Source organism: Nothobranchius furzeri, chromosome 2, assembly GCF_043380555.1.
Source record: "Nothobranchius furzeri strain GRZ-AD chromosome 2, NfurGRZ-RIMD1, whole genome shotgun sequence".
NCBI lineage: Eukaryota > Metazoa > Chordata > Actinopteri > Cyprinodontiformes > Nothobranchiidae > Nothobranchius > Nothobranchius furzeri.
Window position 1 is genome coordinate 11,979,974 of NC_091742.1, and position 20,108 is coordinate 12,000,081.

The window sequence follows — 20,108 nt, forward strand, 5'->3', positions numbered from 1 at the left end:
TATGTTTAAAGGCTGATTATTTAATTGATGTTTACTGAGAATAAAAAATTAACCTCTGACACGGGTAGTTAGTGGAGTTCACCTGCCACCTGTTAAACGGATCTGATCAGTTCCAGGCCTTCGGCATTGATCAGCTCAGACTCTCCGCAGCGCTCTCGCTCCTCCGGGAGGGATTTAGACCGTTACCTGTTGCTCCACAAGCACCAGCTGGGCACAAAGTTGTCAGTCTGACCCCTCCGAGTCCCGCCGCAGGGCTGTCAAAGCCCGGAGGGACGGCGCATGAGTCCTGCGGTTCTGGTCCGCCTAGTGTCCAAACAGCGAGTCCCTTCAGCCCGCCACACTTCAGCCTTTAGAGCCCCGCAAGTTTCAGCTCACAAGCTAACGAGCAGCTGCGTTTAGGGAAACAAAAAGTAAACAAGCTGGAGGAAGTTAGCTACACAGCTTCCGGTTTATTCCTTCAAAATAAAATTAAAATAAGCTACTAAAACAATTAAACGGAGAAAACAAGTTTGGACGGAAGCCCTAAAAGGACATTCCCATGTACCCGTTTTCTTGAGATAGGTTAAAAATAGTTTTTCATTGCAAAGAGAAAACGTTTTCATCTTCTATAATTTCTTAACCCTTCATTGTCTGATTATTGGGCGCTTTCCCGCCACTCAGATGAAAAATAAATTATGTCATCATTATGACTTAGTATCTCATATTTATGACTAGTGATCTCACCACTATGACTCAGTTTCTCACCTTTATGACTAGCAATCTAATATTTATGACTAGCGATCTAATCTTTATGACTCGTGATCTCACCACTATGACTTAGTATATCACCACTATGATTTAGTATCTCACCATTATGACTTAATATCTCATATTTATGACTAGTGATCTTACCACTATGACTTAGTATCTCACCATTATGACTTAGTATCTCATATTCATGACTAGTGATCTTACCACTATGACTTAGTATCTCACCATTATGACTAGCGATCTAATATTTATGACTAGCAATCTAATATTTATGACTAGCGATCTCGCCACTATGACTTAGTATATCACCACTATGATTTAGTATCTCACCATTACGACTTGCAATCTCAACACTATGACTTAGTATCTCACCATTATGACTAGCGATCTAATATTTATGACTAGCGATCTAATATTTATGACTCATGATCTCACCACTATGAATTAGTATCTCACCATTGTGACTTAGTATCTCATATTTATGACTAGCGATCTAATATTTATGACTAGCAATCTAATATTTATGACTCGTGATCTCACCACTATGACTTAGTATATCACCACTATGATTTAGTATCTCACCATTATGACTTAGTATCTCATATTTATGACTAGTGATCTTACCACTATGACTTAGTATCTCACCATTATGACTAGCGATCTAATATTTATGACTAGCAATCTAATATTTATGACTCGTGATCTCACCACTATGACTTAGTATATCACCACTATGATTTAGTATCTCACCATTATGACTTAGTATCTCATATTTATGACTAGTGATCTTACCACTATGACTTAGTATCTCACCATTATGACTAGCGATCTAATATTTATGACTAGCAATCTAATATTTATGACTAGCGATCTCGCCACTATGACTTAGTATATCACCACTATGATTTAGTATCTCACCATTACGACTTGCAATCTCAACACTATGACTTAGTATCTCACCATTATGACTAGCGATCTAATATTTATGACTAGCGATCTAATATTTATGACTCATGATCTCACCACTATGAATTAGTATCTCACCATTGTGACTTAGTATCTCATATTTATGACTAGCGATCTAATATTTATGACTAGCGATCTCACCACTATGACTTAGTATATCACCACTATGATTTAGTTTCTCACCTTTATGACTAGCGATCTAATATTTATGACTAGCGATCTAATCTTTATGACTCGTGATCTCACCACTATGACTTAGTATATCACACTATGATTTAGTATCTCACCATTTTGACTTAGTATCTAATCTTTATGACTAGTGATCTTACCACTATGACTTAGTATATCACCACTATGATTTATATCTCACCATTATGACTTAGTATCTCATATTTATGACTAGTGATCTTACCACTATGACTTAGTATCTCACATTATGACTAGCGATCTAATATTTATGACTAGCAATCTAATATTTATGACTAGCGATCTCACCACTATGACTTAGTATATCACCACTATGATTTAGTATCTCACCATTATGACTTGCAATCTCAACACTATGACTTAGTATCTCACCATTATGACTAGCAATCTAATATTTATGACTAGCAATCTAATATTCATGACTAGCGATCTCACCACTATGACTTAGTATATCACCACTATGATTTAGTATCTCACCATTATGACTTGCAATCTCAACACTATGACTTAGTATCTCACCATTATGACTAGCGATCTAATATTTATGACTAGCGATCTAATATTTATGACTCGTGATCTCACCACTATGAATTAGTATCTCACCATTGTGACTTAGCATCTCATATTTATGACTAGCGATCTAATATTTATGACTAGCGATCTCACCACTATGACTTAGTATATCACCACTATGATTTACTATCTCACCATTATGACTAGCGATCTCAACACTATGACTCAGTATCTTATCATTATGAATTAGCTATATCATAATTATGACTTGGTATCTCATAATACTGATATACTAAGTCAAAATTAAGAGATAGCCAAGTCATAACTATGAGATTGTTTTTTAACTGAATGGCAGGAATGGGCTTCCATGCAACCCAATGAATAAATAAAGTTATAAAAGCAGTTTCTTCATAATGTGCACATATCTTGGGCGAAGTTCTTTTTTCAAACTGCACATCAAAACTTATATTGAAAGTCATAATGAAACTAAAGTGAACAAATGCTAAAACAGAACAGCATTTAATGAAATTTGTGGTCGACTGGGACTGATGCTACAATAAAATACAAAATGTATTTAGAAAATAAATTTTTGCATGAATTTTGGAAAATATTTTGTAAATATGGCAAAAAAAACTTTTTACTGGCAAACTTATTTATCATGGAGTGTGCATTATTATTTTTAATTTCCTCCCTAAATTCTTCATCTTCTGCCTTCAGTTTGGCTTTGGTTTTTACTCCTACTGTCACCTCATGCTCATGCCAATATGATTTTAAGCATTTTTCTTTAATTTAAGCGTTTACTGGAAAATGTTTGGTGGGAATTTGGTTGATCATAAATTCAAAGAAAACATTTTACATGATAAATCATGATATATCTACACTATAACTACTTATAGTTGTGTTTCTGGCAATATTTAGATATTATTATTTACTAAAATCCTGACTGTGACCATTAGATGATCAAATATTAGTCCAGATCTTGACATAAATTATTTACTGTTTTTCACAAACTAGATAATGTGTAGACCAAGTGAAAAAAATGAAACCTCAAATTATAAACTTATTTAAATTGTCGTTGTATAAATTAAAATAAAATGTCAACATGTAAAAATAAAAAATGAGAATAATCTTTTTAGTTGCTCACATTTTTTCAAATATACTAATTATTCATGATTTGCTAAATATTTCATCAGTTAAGTTTTTATCTTCATGCCCAAAATTTTTCTAAGGTTAAAAAATGTGATTTTATTGTGAAGGTATTTCCAAAGTTCCTTTTTTTCTCTTATTTCCTGAACTCAGGGCAAAGACTAGAGACATCAAGTCCCAGCTGGAACCACTGAGACTTTTCTTTGTGAAATCAAATACTTTACTGTCATCACATCTTCATCTTGTTGCAAAAATAACCAAAGTTCAGCAGCATTTATTATAATTTATATGTAAACAGAGCAGGAGGAGCTGAATTCACAGCTCGTTGAGAACAAAAAGGTGCCTCTGAGATTTAGATAAATTAAGCAAAGCATCCATTAACTGAAGTCAATCTGCAGAAGAGCAGCTGAAGTCAAGTTATTCTGAAAGCTGCAGCTCACACCATCCCATTTACAAAAATATTCACTTTAATTTAAAACAGCCCATTAGCGTGCATTTGGCCTAATAAACTGTGAAATGTCTGCACTCTTCATGGAAGTAGGAACTCATCAGCTAATTAATCTGCAGCCAAGTTAGAAAAGTGAAAAATAAACAGGTTTGGTCTGATAAACGTTCATTTTCTTAAGCGCAGCGACGCATTCAGGGATTATACTCATTTTCTCAATCTTTTGCGTTATAATGGTGATCATTGCTGTGAATGTTTTTAAAAAAAACCTAAATATTAATAAAAATTTACAACATAATGAGACTAATTGCTGGTTCAGAATACCGTTTTGTTCTGTTGTCAAGTAAAATCAGACCTAGCAAATGCTGGTCTTTAGCAAATCTGTAAATTATAGTTTGATATTTAATATATGCACAGACAGTGGCGTTGTACGAAAGTCAGATGTGGAAAAAGCATGAAATACCAGCCACAAATGCGTTAGAATTTTTTAAGCATTTCATTTGATTAAATACCATAAAGCATAAAAACAGAAATGATAATGAGTTTCCTCTCAGAGGTGAGTTGTATCACATAAACGTTTTTGTCATTTAAAGTTTTCAACAATGTTAAAAAGCCACAGTAAATTTTCTTGTAACTGTAAAAATGTGAAATGTTTATCGTGACTAAATATCAAAAGTAAAGCTCAGATGCACCGAAATTATTTAAAAAATAGTTCATTAGTCCCACAAATTATCATCCCACCAAAATGGATGAAATGTTAAATAAATCCATATTTTATGTGCTAGTTGGAGCACTACCAGCTTTATTAGCTCCTCTAATAAGGTCTAATCAGATCTAAATAAAATAATAAATTCTGATTTATTATGGCCACGCGTTTCCCGCAAACACCTTCTTCACATTTAATTTCCTCTCTGCCTGCTCTCCCAGGACATGAGAGGAACACACTACTAATGTGTGCAAAAAAGCTTTTGCAATTTTCTTCCCCCCTAAAAAAAAGATAATAAAAAAGAAGAAGCTTCTCCTCAGTCATGAGCAACCGCCACACCTGCCGAGATAATCATTTAGAATTACGATGCGCTCATTTCTCACCTCTCAGAATCCAATTTCGGTGATTACTCTTTGTGGCTGCGGAGTGTTGCAGAAGCTCGTTTGACATTACCAGGTAATGGATTACAGTCTTTACATTCTGGCTGAGCCTAGATGAGTGCGCTGCAGGTTACGGGGTGCAAACTGTGCCAGAAGATTCACCGGTGGCTTCTTGGTTCTTTCATTTGGTTCATGAGGACCAATTTGGCCCTTCAAATTGAGCTTTTAACCCTAAAGTGTCAGGGAGGAACAGGACTGATGAGTTTTTGGTCCCTGTCATGATCCTGAGTAGTTTTGTACTTTTGGGGCTCAAGGGGAATATTGCTACTCGATGACTCATCTGTGTTATGGAGACTTTAACCATCACTTTGATTTGGACGAGTTTCTGTCCAAGTTAACAAACTGGTTTATTTCCTTGATTAATATGGAAAGAACTATTTCATTTAAAGGAGTGTAACACTTGTTTAATCAATACACTTGCAGCGGTCTCCAGTAGGAACCAATGCCTTGAAAGTCGTACTCTAGGGCAAAAAAACACCGGTGCATTATTTCCAGGAGCTAGAAGTGAGCCACATCACAACTGAGCTTCAGACGGCAGGATTTCCTGATTTTTGGACATCTCGCCTCGGACTGGTAACAGCAGTGCAAATCTACCACTGACTTGTAATGTTGATGTTTTATCTCCACTAACACAAGCCTGGAGGAGTTCTGCCATGTGGTGAAGTTGCTAATGCTAACGGTTGGCTTCTACTAGCCAAGACGTACTCTGCTGTTTCCTGGACGCTAAACCAACAACAGCCATCCCCGTTGTGAGTCGAGATGAGTGAGTCCATGAATGTTAAGTGACAGTAACTACGTTTACTCGGGCAAAAGTAATTGGAATGAACACCCGATCAGATAAAAAATTCTTCATGTAAACATGTCAATCGGAATATTCTGATCCGATACGGCCCGATCGAAATCAAATTCCATTCCGATTGAGAGAGGTGGGTTTGTCCGATCATCAATCTAATTGCCGTACATGTACACACTCATTCGGGTTCTTTTTTTCCAGGAAAGACAACTCTGCATATGCTCAGCCTGTTTAATCTGACTGAATGCGTGGTGTGCATATACTCACGGTATGATCGGATCATTTCTGTTAGCGTCCACAGATTTGGGATTTCCGATCTACCTAGTAATGAATCTGAATTATGGTGCATGTAAACGTAGCTAGTGTGACGTAGATCTGTCAGGCTTTTCTAATCCTAGAGCTTCACCGTCTATCTTCTATCAGAAGCTGATGCAGGAGATAGGTGTAGGAGACTATTTTCATGTTCGGCCTGCCTGAAAAACTCAAAGTGATCCATTATAATCAGAAAAAATCTTTGAAAATAACTTGTCAGTGTTCCACACCTTTAACATCCATAGGCTGAAAGTTCTGACAGCAATCAGGTCATTTTAATCCCTTAATCTTCTGAATTATTTCAGACCATGCTGGATGACTTTGGAGTTGGGTTGTGACTGACACTCAGCTGATACCAACATGTCAAATTTTTGCTCAATAGATCGTTTTTAGACTTCCACATTATTTAAGTGATGACTTTGGGTAGAAAATAGTGACGTTGTACCTCGGTGCTCAACTCCTCACTATTTTATTTGCTCTCCGTGTAAAACAAGTCTTCATATTTCACGTACTTCTCCCTGCTGCCTCAGTCGCAGCTCTCCAACCCTGGAACAAACCCTTTAATTTCCACGGCGCAGCGGCGCAAACACGCTTAGGCCCAATGTGAACAGATCTGTTTCCTTTCTGTCTTGGCGTCGAGGGCTAAAGCCCAGAATGTCCAGTTCTAGCCATGCCCAAGGTAAAAAAAAAAAAAAAATACTGGACCCGTTTTGAAGAAAGTTTGTTTCCAACTGGATTCATGAGCCAGCAGCTTGTCCAAGGAAGGCCGCAAAACGGATTTATGCAGTCTTAAAACAACTCTGTTAATGTACACATTCTGCTATAACCCTTTACAGCACAGTTCATTTATCTTGCAGGGTTTTTATGGCATAAACATGTTTTTCCTTACTGGTTGTTCCCAGATTGCACCAGCATGTGCCACTGTTAGTTAACTATTTCAACTGCATGATGTAAAACTAACAGTGACGGTGTGTTTGCATAAAGCACAATAGACACCTGTGATCCCTCACTGAGAAACAGTTTTTTGGACTATTTCTGATTATAACCTGTCACTCTGAGTGTTTCATGCAGGCTGAACATGAAAATAATCTCCTACACCTATCTCCTGCATTAGCTTCTGATAGAAAACAGACGGTGAAACTCTAGGATTTGAAAAGCCTGACACATCTACGTCACACTGTCTCTTAACATTCATGGACTCACCCATCTTGACTCACAACGGGGAAGTCTGTTGTTGGTTTAGCGTCCAGGAAACGGCAGAGATAGTTCTGGCAAGTAGAAGCTAACTGTTAGCATTAGCAACTTCACCACACAGCAGAACTCCTCCGGGCTTGTGTTGTTAGTGGAGACGAAACATCAACGTTGCAGAGCAAAGAGAATCAGTGGTAGAGTTGTGTTGCTGTTAGCCAATCAGAGGAGAGATGTCCAAATATCAGGGAATAAGACTCCGAATCCTGTTTGTGTTTTCTGATACTGATTAGCTATGGTGGCCATTTTGAATTGAGTGACATCCAAAAGTTGAGCAGTTGTAGACGTACATCCAGTGATTCCTTTCTGAGAATTCTGATGAAAATTCATTCAATAATTCATAAGATCCAAATAATTAAAGGTGCATGAAGTAAGAGTGACATCATGTGGTCTAATTCAGGTACTGCAGCCTATGTATCAAAACAAACAAGTCTGCTCTGAGTAACTGTTGCCAGTTTCAGATCAGCGCCAGGAGTTTCTAAATGATGAGTCATGCACAGGAAGTCAGTGAGTGGATACATACTTCTCACTGTACCATCGAGTTATTGACAATTGATAAAGTAGCTTGAGTTTTTTTTTACAGCCGACTATGTGTTTCTGATTTATCGTTAGCATTGTTAAATCAAAGTTAACCTCTAGCCTTCTTGACCCAATATTAGAGTAAAACAAAAAGATGACGTGGCTTCGTAGGGATGCAGGAATAACTTCTGGGTAGCTCCTGTTTACTGGCTAACGTTTGTTTCCACAACTCTGCTGGTCTTTGCCAGCCGGTGTCAAATCACAAATGCTGACGCAGACTTGGCAACCCTATGGGCTTGAATACAATTGGCTCTGGAGCCAGGAAGTGTGGAAGAGACCTGGTCCAAGGCTGACATTCCTAAAACTCTCATTAAGTTTTGAAATAGCAAAGTAGCCCCACAGCATGATGAGACTTCTGCCGTGCTTTAATGAAAGTGGGGTTATTCTGTAAAATGTGTTTTAGTGGAGAGCACTAGTTTGTCCTGTCCAGAAAACATAATTCCACTAAAAAACTTTCTGCTGGTTATGTTCCTCTTTGTCTGCTAAAAGCTCATCATGCTTCAGAGATAAATCAGGCTGAAGTTACTGAGGTCAGTCCGGGGTTAGGGTTCCTTACACCACCACGTTTGCACTCTTTTCCCATAATGCCATGAGACGAATTGGGGCAGGAAAGGCAGGTGCAGAGAAAAAACAAGTCAGACCAGATGAGCATAAAACCCAAATGAGGACTTCAAACCCAAAGTTTCTTACATGTGAAATGCTCCGTAATAGCAATAAGAGTGCAACATCAGTCCATGCGCAGGTTTGTCTAAAGAGAACAAGTAAAGCAAAGTCTCACTGCATTCATAAACATGCAAATGTGATTATTTTTTATGTATTTTACAGGATATTCCAACTTCTGTGCAAACATGTCAGCTGTACCCATCACCAGCGGCTGGTGCATGAGTACACAAGCTGTTTTCTGAACATTTTGTTCATGTATGTGGAATTAGATGATGGAAGGACATATTTTTTTTGTAAAACTGTAATTTTTGGGGAGCGGAAACAGCTGGCACACAGAAAGGAGAAGTCCTTTGTGCCCTGGGAGAGATGGATCCATCAGTAAGAGGAACACAGAAGGTCGTGTTGCCTTCAGAACTTATAACCCCAAAGAGCTGTCCTTCACTACACGTCCTGCACCCGACGTCTATTTTACACCTCGTGCACGACTGGAAAGGTGCAGAGGGTCTGTGCGGGCAGACTGATGCTCTGATCTACAAAGTGAACTCTGAAGTCCTGACTGCATCTCAGCATGCTCAGAAACATGCAGAAGGACACAGACCTGCCAATCACCTTCTAAAGTACCACATTAAAAACAGGAAATCAAAAGTGCTTGTCCTCCCAGGCAGCAGGGTCTTGTTCAGGGTAAAGGTTCATGCTGACCTCTGAGGCATGAGATGGGACAGGCATCACATGCTGGCAGCTTTATAGAAGTGAGAGTGGGAAGTTATTGTTTTTATTATGGCAACCTGGCACACGAGGTGACATGGAGGGCACCGCTATGCATGTTGGGTAGTCGGTTTGACACCCTGATGAAAACAGAACATTAACAGAGGCTTTCTGTCATCTGTGCTGGTTCTTCAACACTCTTCAGAATATTCTGATCATAATTTGAATGTTTTGAGCCACAAAATAAGTCATGAGGTTTGTTCTGAATGCAAAGACGCGGTACAAACTATTTTTAAACTCTGAATTTCAGCTCCTGCAGCCTTGAATTCTACTAAATATTTCTTCAATTGTGTTTAACTCACATTTGGACTCATTTTGGAATTCGATTTTTATTTTCTCAGCTAATTTAGTTCTAAAGTTGTTTTGTTTTTACCACATTTGGTGCCTGAACTGGTATGAGGCATCGACAGTAAGACTTGCTCTCTACAAAGCCTCGTCCGGGTGTCGAGAAGATACTTCACGCATTTTGATAAGACAGTCAGCGTGAGCCAGCAGAGAAGTCAAAGATAGAAATGCAAAGCAGGATAACATTAATCACACACCTTCAGTCTGGTGCTCTTTACTCCACACTGGAAAAAATTCCAGTAAAGGGTAAAGTCACTGAGAAAAACAGGCAGGAACATTTCAACTGATTTGTGCGACTGGAGGTTTGTCATTAAATGACCGGCAAAAACTTTGAGATCAGACAAGTTCTTCCTTATGCTGGTTGTGTTTTATTTTCTTGCTGGAAATGAATAAAGAGTAACAAAATCTTACACACAAATTCTAATAAATATATATTTGCTTTTGAAAATTCTCAATTTTCACTCACCAACATTATGACACAAAACGCTTCAGTTCAGTCTTTACAACTCCAACTCACAAACCGATCAAACGTTAGCTTGAAACGAACACGCAAATGTCTGATGGGAGTTTGTTGAACCTATATAAAAGCAGGAGAGACACTTATTCATCAGGTTGTTTGTGTGTGATGAATCTGTAGGGATGCAGTCTCATATTTAATGTGTCTGTTTGGTGCGGGAGGGATTTGCTGGTGGACCTCCACACAAGTCTGATTAGCTGTTCTTTTTATAATTCTCCTACTTTGAAACCTAATTCTTGTTTTCACTCTGCTTTGTTGAATCAACGTTGAGTTTTAGCATTAAAACGCTCCAGGGCAGCTCATTTCCCTCCAGAATGCCTGATCGCTTTCATTGGACCCTGAACAGATTCAAGAGCCTGAGAGCCAGATGCAACACACACAGCAGCCTCAGAACAGAACCAAGGCTCCGACAAGTTTCACAGCGATCTGCGTTTGCAGGTCTGTGAATATGAAGCTTATCTGATTTTCCAAAAACCTCCAGTTTTGTCTTATTTGTCTAAAGAACATGCTCACAGAAGCTCGTCACCATGCATTTAGGCAAAGTTGCCTTCTTGGAGCAATGTCCAGGGAAGTTGTCTACAGTGCTGAAGACCTTTAATTCTGGAAGGTGTTCAGCGGCAGTGAGAAGAAAATCTAGCTTTTAGGAGAAGGTCTTCTAGATTGTCTTCTAGCCTCTAGCTAACTGTAGAAGGGTTTTCTACCCTCTTCTAGCCTCTAGCTAACTGTAGAAGGGATGTCTACCGTCTAACTGTAGAAGAGTGTCTACCCTCTTCTAGCCTCTAACTAACTGTAGAACGGTATTCTACCATCTAACTAACTGTAGAAGGGTTGTCTACCCTCTAAGTAACTGTAGAAGAGTGTCTACCCTCTTCTAGCCTCTAACTAACTGTAGAAGGGTTGTCTACCGTCTAACTGTAGAAGAGTGTCTAGCCTCTTCTAGCCTCTAACTAACTGTAGAACGGTATTCTACCCTCTAACTAACTGTGGAAGGGTTGTCTACCCTCTAAGTAACGGTAGAAGAGTGTCTACCCTCTTCTAGCCTCTAACTAACTGTAGAAGGGTTGTCTACCCTCTAACTGTAGAAGGGTTGTCTACCCTCTAAGTAACTGTAGAAGAGTGTCTACCCTCTTCTAGCCTCTAACTAACTGTAGAAGGGATGTCTACCCTCTAACTAACTGTAGAAGGGTCTTTTAGCCTCTAACTGTAGAAAGGTCTTCTAGCCTCTAACTAACTGTAGAAGAGTCGTCTACCCTCTAACTGTAGAAGGGTTGTCTACCCTCTAAGTAACTGTAGAAGAGTGTCTACCCTCTTCTAGCCTCTAACTAACTGTAGAAGGGTTGTCTACCCTCTAAGTAACTGTAGAAGAGTGTCTGCCCTCTTCTAGCCTCTAACTAACTGTAGAAGAGTCGTCTACCCTCTTCTAGCCTCTAACTGTAGAAGGGTTGTCTACCCTCTAAGTAACTGTAGAAGAGTGTCTACCCTCTTCTAGCCTCTAACTAACTGTAGAAGGGTCTTCTACCCTCTAACTAACTGTAGAAGGGTTGTCTACCCTCTAAGTAACTGTAGAAGAGTGTCTACCCTCTTATAGCCTCTAACTAACTGTAGAAGGGTTGTCTACCCTCTAACTGTAGAAGGGTTGTCTACCCTCTAAGTAACTGTAGAAGAGTGTCTACCCTCTTCTAGCCTCTAACTAACTGTAGAAGGGTCTTCTACCCTCTAACTGTAGAAGGGTTGTCTACCCTCTAAGTAACTGTAGAAGAGTGTCTACCCTCTTCTAGCCTCTAACTAACTGTAGAAGGGTCTTCTACCCTCTAACTAACTGTAGAAGGGTTGTCTACCCTCTAAGTAACTGTAGAAGAGTCGTCTACCCTCTTCTAGCCTCTAACTGTAGAAGGGTCTTCTACCGTCTAACTGTAGAAGAGTGTCTACCCTCTTCTAGCCTCTAACTAACTGTAGAAGGGTCTTCTACCCTCTAACTAACTGTAGAAGGGTTGTCTACCCTCTAAGTAACTGTAGAAGAGTGTCTACCCTCTTCTAGCCTCTAACTAACTGTAGAAGGGTCTTCTACCGTCTAACTAACTGTAGAAGGGTTGTCTACCCTCTTCTAGCCTCTCACTAACTGTAGAAGGGTCTTCTACCGTCTAACTGTAGAAGAGTGTCTACCCTCTTCTAGCCTCTAACTAACTGTAGAACGGTATTCTACCCTCTAACTAACTGTAGAAGGGTTGTCTACCCTCTAAGTAACTGTAGAAGAGTGTCTACCCTCTTCTAGCCTCTAACTAACTGTAGAAGGGTTGTCTACCCTCTAACTGTAGAAGGGTTGTCTACCCTCTAAGTAACTGTAGAAGAGTGTCTACCCTCTTCTAGCCTCTAACTAACTGTAGAAGGGTTGTCTACCCTCTAACTGTAGAAGGGTTGTCTACCCTCTAAGTAACTGTAGAAGAGTGTCTACCCTCTTCTAGCCTTTAACTAACTGTAGAACGGTATTCTACCCTCTAACTAACTGTAGAAGGGTTGTCTACCGTCTAACTGTAGAAGAGTGTCTACCCTCTTCTAGCCTCTAACTAACTGTAGAACGGTATTCTACCCTCTAACTAACTGTAGAAGGGTTGTCTACCCTCTAAGTAACTGTAGAAGAGTGTCTACCCTCTTCTAGCCTCTAACTAACTGTAGAAGGGTTGTCTACCCTCTAACTGTAGAAGGGTTGTCTACCCTCTAAGTAACTGTAGAAGAGTGTCTACCCTCTTCTAGCCTCTAACTAACTGTAGAAGGGTTGTCTACCCTCTAACTGTAGAAGGGTTGTCTACCCTCTAAGTAACTGTAGAAGAGTGTCTACCCTCTTCTAGCCTCTAACTAACTGTAGAAGGGTTGTCTACCCTCTAAGTAACTGTAGAAGAGTGTCTACCCTCTTCTAGCCTCTAACTAACTGTAGAAGGGTTGTCTACCCTCTAACTGTAGAAGGGTTGTCTACCCTCTAAGTAACTGTAGAAGAGTGTCTACCCTCTTCTAGCCTCTAACTAACTGTAGAAGAGTCGTCTACCCTCTTCTAGCCTCTAACTAACTGTAGAATGGTCTTCTACCCTCTAACTGTGGAAGGGTTGTCTACCCTCTAACTAACTGTAGAAGAGTGTCTACCCTCTTCTAGCCTCTAACTAACTGTAGAAGGGTCTTCTACCATCTAGCTAACTGTAGAAGGGTCTTCTAACTTCTTCTAACCTGTAGCTCACTGTAGAAGGGTCATTTAGCCTCTAACTGTAGAAAGGTCTTCTACCCTCTAACTGTAGAAAGGTCTTCTACCCTCTAACTGTAGAAAGGTCTTCTACCCTCTAGCTAACTGTAGAAGGGTCTTCTAGCCTCTAACTGTAGAAGGGTCTTCTTCTAGCCTCTAACTAACTGTAGAAGGGTCTTCCAGCCTCAAACTAATTGGCAGTGCGCTGCCAACACTATCTATAGTGGGGATGGTGTGCTGCTGACCTCTACTCAGGACGTTGTGGATCGGTGGGCAGAATACTTCGAAGACCTCCTCAATCCCACCGACACGTCTTCCAGTGAGGAAGCAGAGTCTGGGGACTTTGGGTTGGCCTCTCAAATCTCTGGTGCTGAGGTCACTGAGGTGGTTAAAAAGCTCCTCTGTGGTAAGGCTCCAGGGATCCGCCCGGAGTTTCTTAAGGCTCTGGATGTTGTGGGGCTGTGTTGGCTGAAGCGGCTCTACAATATCGTGTGGACATCGGGGCCAGTCCCACTGGACTGGCAGACCGGGGTGGTGGTTCCCTTATTTAAAAAGGGGGACCGCAAAGTGTGTTCCAACTACAGGGGGATCACATTCCTGAGCCTTCCTGATAAGGTATATTCAGGGGTTCTGGAGAGAAGGGTCCGTCGGATTGTTGAACCTCAGATTCAGGAGGAGCAATGTGGTTTCCGTCCTGGCCATGGAACACTGGACCAGCTCTGTACCCTTAGGGGGATCCTGGAGGGTGCGTGGGAATTTGCCCAACCAGTCTACATGTGTTTTGTGGATTTGGAGAAGGTGTTTGACCGCGTCCCTCGGGGGGCCCTGTGGGGTGTACTCCGGGAGTATGGGGTACCAAGCCCTCTGATACGGGCTGTTAGGTCCCTGTGTGACTGGTGTCAGAGCTTGGTCCGCATTGCCGGCAGTAAGTCAGGCTCGTTCCCAGTGAGAGTTGGACTCCGCCAAGGCTGCCCTTTGTCAGCGATTCTGTTCATAACTAGGCACAGCCAAGGTGTGGAGGGCATCCATTTTGGTGGCCTGAGGATCAGGTCTCTGCTTTTTGCAGATGATGTGGTCCTGTTGGCTTCATCAGAATGTGATCTTCAGCTTTTGCTGGAGCCGTTCGCAGCTGAGTGTGAAGCAGCTGGGATGAGAATCAGCTCCTCTAAATCTGAGACCATGGTCTTGATTCGGAAAAGGGTAGAATGCCTTCTCCGGGTCAGGGATGAGGTCCTGCCCCAAGTGGAGGAGTTTAAGTATCTCGGGGTCTTGTTCACGAGTGAGGGAAAACTGGAGCGTGAGATCGATAGGCAGATTGGTGCTTGGTCTGCAGTGATGCGGGCGTTGTACCGGTCTGTCGTGGTGAAGAGAGAGCTGAGTCAGAAGGCGAAGCTCTCGATTTACCAGTCGATCTACGTTCCTACCCTCACCTATGGTCATCAGCTTTGGGTAGTGACCGAAAGAACGAGATCGTGGATACAAGCAGCCAAAGTGAGTTTTCTCCGAAGAGTGGCTGGGCTCTCCCTTAGAGATAGAGTGAGAAGCTCAGTCATCCGGGAGGGGCTCGGAGTAGACCCGCTGCTCCTCCACATCGAGAGGAGCCAGTTGAGGTGGCTCGGGCAGCTGGTCAGGATGCCTCCTGGATGCCTTCCTGGTGAGGTTTTCCGGGCACATCCCACCGGGAAGAGACCTAAAGGTAGACCCAGGACATGGTGGAGGGACTATGTCTCTCACCTGGCCAGGGAACGCCTTGGGATTACCCCAGAGGAGCTTGCCCAAGTGGCTGGGGAGAGGGAAGTCAGGGCCTCTCGCCTTAGGCTACTGCCCCCACGACCCGACTCCCGATAAGAGGATCAAAATGGATGGATGGATAGATGGATGGGTCTTCTAAAATCTAACTAACTGTACAAGGGTCTTCTACCATCTAACTGACTGTAGAAGGGTCTTCTACCCTCTAACTAACTGTAGAGGGGTCTTCTAGCCTCTAACCGTAGAACGGTCTTCTAGCCTCTGACTAACCGTAGAAGGTTCTTCTAGCCTCCAACTAACTGTAGAAGGGTCTTCTAGCCTCTGACAAACCATAGAAGGGTCTTCTACCCTCTGTCTAACCGTAGAAGGGTCTTCTACCATCTAACTGACTGTAGAGGGGTCTTCTACCCTCTAACCGTAGAAGGGTCTTCTACCCTCTAGCTAACTGTAGAGGGGTCTTCTAGCCTCTAACTGTAAAAGGGTCTTCTACCCTCTAGCTAATTGTAGAGGGGTCTTCTAGCCTCCAACTAACTGTAGAAGGGTCTTCTAGCCTCTGACAAAACATAGAAGGGTCTTCTACCCTCTGTCTAACCGTAGAAGGGTTTTCTACCATCTAACTGACTGTAGAGGGGTCTTCTAGCCTCTGACTGTAGAAGGGTCTTCTAGCCTCTGACTAACCGTAGAAGGTTCTTCTAGCCTCCAACTAACTGTAGAAGGGTCTTCTAGCCTCTGACAAACCATAGAATGGTCTTCTACCCTCTAGCTAACTGTTGAAGGGTTTTATACCCTCTAACTTATCGGTACTCAATAGATGGCCCATAGGCCGGTGCCCCTCTTTGTGGCCCCCGAACCAAGCACACTATAGTTATAGATTTTCTTCCAGCCTCTAGCTGATACGTTTTCTTAAGCTACTTAAAGATGATTTTCTAACCTTTACATTTAAAATGCTGGTCAAGTCTGTCTATTCTCCTGAGACTCTGTCCTTAGCTCTTTTAGGTCCCTGTTCAGTGTACTGTGTAGGTACACACCCTGATATCAAAAAGCACTTTGAACACTTTAAATGATCAGACTGACTGATTAAGACAGAACCATGATGTTCCTTAAAGGACACACCTAGTTTAAACTCATCCTTGATGTGTCCAGTTTTTTCATAGGTTTCCTCAAGATTCACTCGTTTGTTTTCTGAAAGTATTTTGTGAAACAACAATTTCTAAGCAACGTCTGATTTTCATTAGACAATTTTCTGCATTTTTTTTCTTTCATCAGTTTCAAGTTATTTTAAACAATTGTTTTTCTTTTACAGGATATGGATCATTTAATCCAGTAAATGGGATTAAAGCTGAAGAAAATAATTCCTGCCTTTCTGACAATGACATTTAAAAAAATCTCAAATCCTTCATCCACGATTTGAAAGTTCCTGTGATTTTCTTACATCAACAAAAAAGTGCAAAATCAGCCCCAGAGACATAAACCATGGAAACAAGAACAATGTTTGTTGGTCACATTTTCAGTTAAATGTATTATTTAGTTAAATCAGTTGACTGGTGAAACTTTTTCCGGTGAATTTGATTTGTTAATTTAAGAACTAACTTGCATGAAATGATGTCACACAAACATATGTCAAATAAACTACGGACCAATCGTTCAGCGTTTCTGTGGAAACAGCAGAGCTCTCGTTCCACAGAAAGTCCACGCAGGTGTCAGCACGAAGCAGCTTTGATAGAAAAGCCCCAAAAAGGGCTGATTTGGAGTTCCACTGTACATCTGTGCCATTGTTATAAAAAATTATCCCGTATTCAAATCTGAACTTTCATACTGTTCAAATCCTACTAGTGGTTCTAAGCTGCAATTAATAAAAAATAACATTCGAAGAAATAGAGTCCAAGAAATGTCATTTCACCAAACTGTCAAGTGGACTGTGAATGAGAGAGTTTTTGGTATGAAAAGAAGAAAATGGCAAAAGAAACATAATAACAGAGAAAATGTAAGCGTTTGGTCTGACAGAAAAGGTGTGTGTGTGTGTGTGCGTGCGTGCGTGCGTGCGTGCGTGCGTGCGTGTGTGTGTGTGTGTGTGTGTGTGTGTGTGTGTGTGTGTGTGTGTGTGTGTTTTCTCTCTTTGCTGCTGGTTTCCTGTAGCTGGCTGAGGAGGTTATTTATTGCTGGAGAGCTCCGTGCCTCGCATTCTCTTTTGGTACAATTTGTGATGTGGGAGTAATGCTGTTCTTCTGGAAAGCAATTAAAACCATCCAGAATTAAAAAAGAAAAAGGAGAGAGGACGCCCACGCCATTGATTAGAAACCTGTTTCCTGTCTGTTACGCTCTGTGCATGGTACATATGCACACATGCATACATTTGCATTCCTTAAATTAAAAAAAAAATCCTGAAAAGCCTACATTTAAGCTGCAATTCTCTTAAAACCAGATTACTGCTAATCTAAGGTGTCTGTTTCTCCATTACTCAGGAAAATGTGTAAAAATGAAGCACTTATGCTTCACCGAGAGCAAAGTTAAAAGCTGTTTAATGGCGCACTCCAGTTTCACTCTGCAAACGAACCACACAGATGAGTGTGGGACGAGATATAATTTACCGTGATGTTGTTTTGTTCCATGACCTGTTGCTTCTTGACAGATTAAAAGCTCACTGGCCATAGTCGAGTCGATACTTGGACTAACAAAGAGGCGGATGCGGCTTCAAACACACTAAAAAAATCATTACATTAAATCAGTGACATTTTATTTTCCTTCTGATTGTGTCCAGATGTCAAGAGTTTATAGCTGTGTACTTTGTTCTGTAAAGAATGACAGTTTTAGACTCCTGGCAAAAGTCAAGACAAACTTTAACTGAGCTCAGACAAGAAATCCTAGCTGCGTCGTCCTCCTCAGACTGTAAAAAGTGTCGGTTATTTGTGCAACTTGAGTCTCTGAGGCTGACAACCTTCTTCCTGTAGGATGCTGGTCAAATAAAAATAATCTGCTGCTTGGGAAGACTCAGAAACACCCTCAAAAAGAACTGGATCAGCTGCAGAATTTAACCTGCAGTGCCTCAGCTGGACACTAGATGGCGGGAAAACGAGCCGTGGCTCCAAAATTATGGTCAAGTTATTTTCATCCCATCATTTCCTATTTTCTGACGAGTTTAAGTTTAAAAAAAACACTCATCTTTGTTTCTACTAAGTGCTCCAATTCAAATTAAACCATCAAATCACTCAACCTGCAGGTTAGCTTTCAATAATAAATACAGAGGAGGAGGGGACGTTAACAATAATGAACAAGACTTCTTTATTCTAATTATTTTCATATTGTCTTGAGTGAAAAAAATACAAAATAGTGTTGCTTTTATGGAGATGGAATCCATTTAATTCCATGAACAAGATTCATGATGAGGCCTGCCATTGGTCTCTCTCTTTGGTTTGTTGCTACTCTGCTGCAGGTTGTATCCTGATGTTTTCAGTAGCAGAAATGTTTCTGCAACAGAAAACTACAACAATAACATCACGCATCACCCGATAGCCAGCCGGTCTGTCCAATCAACAAAATAAAAGCTTTAAATTTAAATTAAAACCTAAAGTTCAACTAAGGAAAGAGCACCTCTGTCCAGCAGGTTCCCAAAGGAACACGCTCATTTGTTCTTTAGGGTTCTACGAGAACAGATGTTTTATTCAGTGCTGTGAAGTCTGGATGTAAAAATTTAACTTTAAAAATCCAGAACAGACATAAAATCAAGTTTCTTCACAGAAAAGATGGTTGTGATATTTAAAAAGGAACGACTGTGATGACTGGATTCATTAAGTATTTTACGTTATACAATACTGCACCCTAGTGGTCAATACATACATTACACGAAATTTAGGATTTCATTTTTGTTTATTTTATTTTATTATATTTTTAGATACGTTTACAGTCGATCTTTCCAGGGTATTTCAGGTCTTAACAGGTCAATAAATATGTTTTAATCAATATGTGTTTCTATTTTATTTTCTAAATCCATAGTTACAAAACAATATTTAAAAATAAAGAGAAAATGTGCATCTAAAGTTGAGAAAAGTATTGATATGTTCTGATACTAAATAGGTTTATGCAAGTATTTCAAATACCTAAATTAGAGCAGGAAAATTAATCAAAAATTCATCGTTTTCGAAATTTCTGACTCTTAGAGGTCAATTTTTCCATGTTTGATGATTGAAAAATGAAAAGATGTGTGTAGGTTGGCAACATTCATGTCTCTTTAAGAAGCTGTATCAACGTGACACACGTGAAAACCCCAACTTTTGTTTCTAAGCATACCTGTAGTTATCGTCCATTTATCGCTATCGAGGTGAAATCGTCAATATATCGAGATATTGATTTTAGGCCATGTCGCCCAGCCCTAACCTAAATAAATGGGTTTTTTATAGCATTTATACAAACTGTAAAATATTTGCAATAGCAAGAACTATTGTTTATTTCCTTATATTTTACATTTACTATTATTTAGTGATGCACCGATGTAACATTTTTGGGCCGATGCCGATATCCGATATTAAGATCACCGTTATGGCCGATAACCGATATTTGCCGATATTGATATACTGACATTAATGCTTCTAGATTTTTTATAGAATTAAATTATGAAAGCTAAATTTACATTATTATGAACCCACACAACACATATTTACGTTTCTGAGATGATTACAATCACTGTCACGTGACTAAACAAATACACATCACCCCCCTCACCCTCTGAAACAGATAAGCA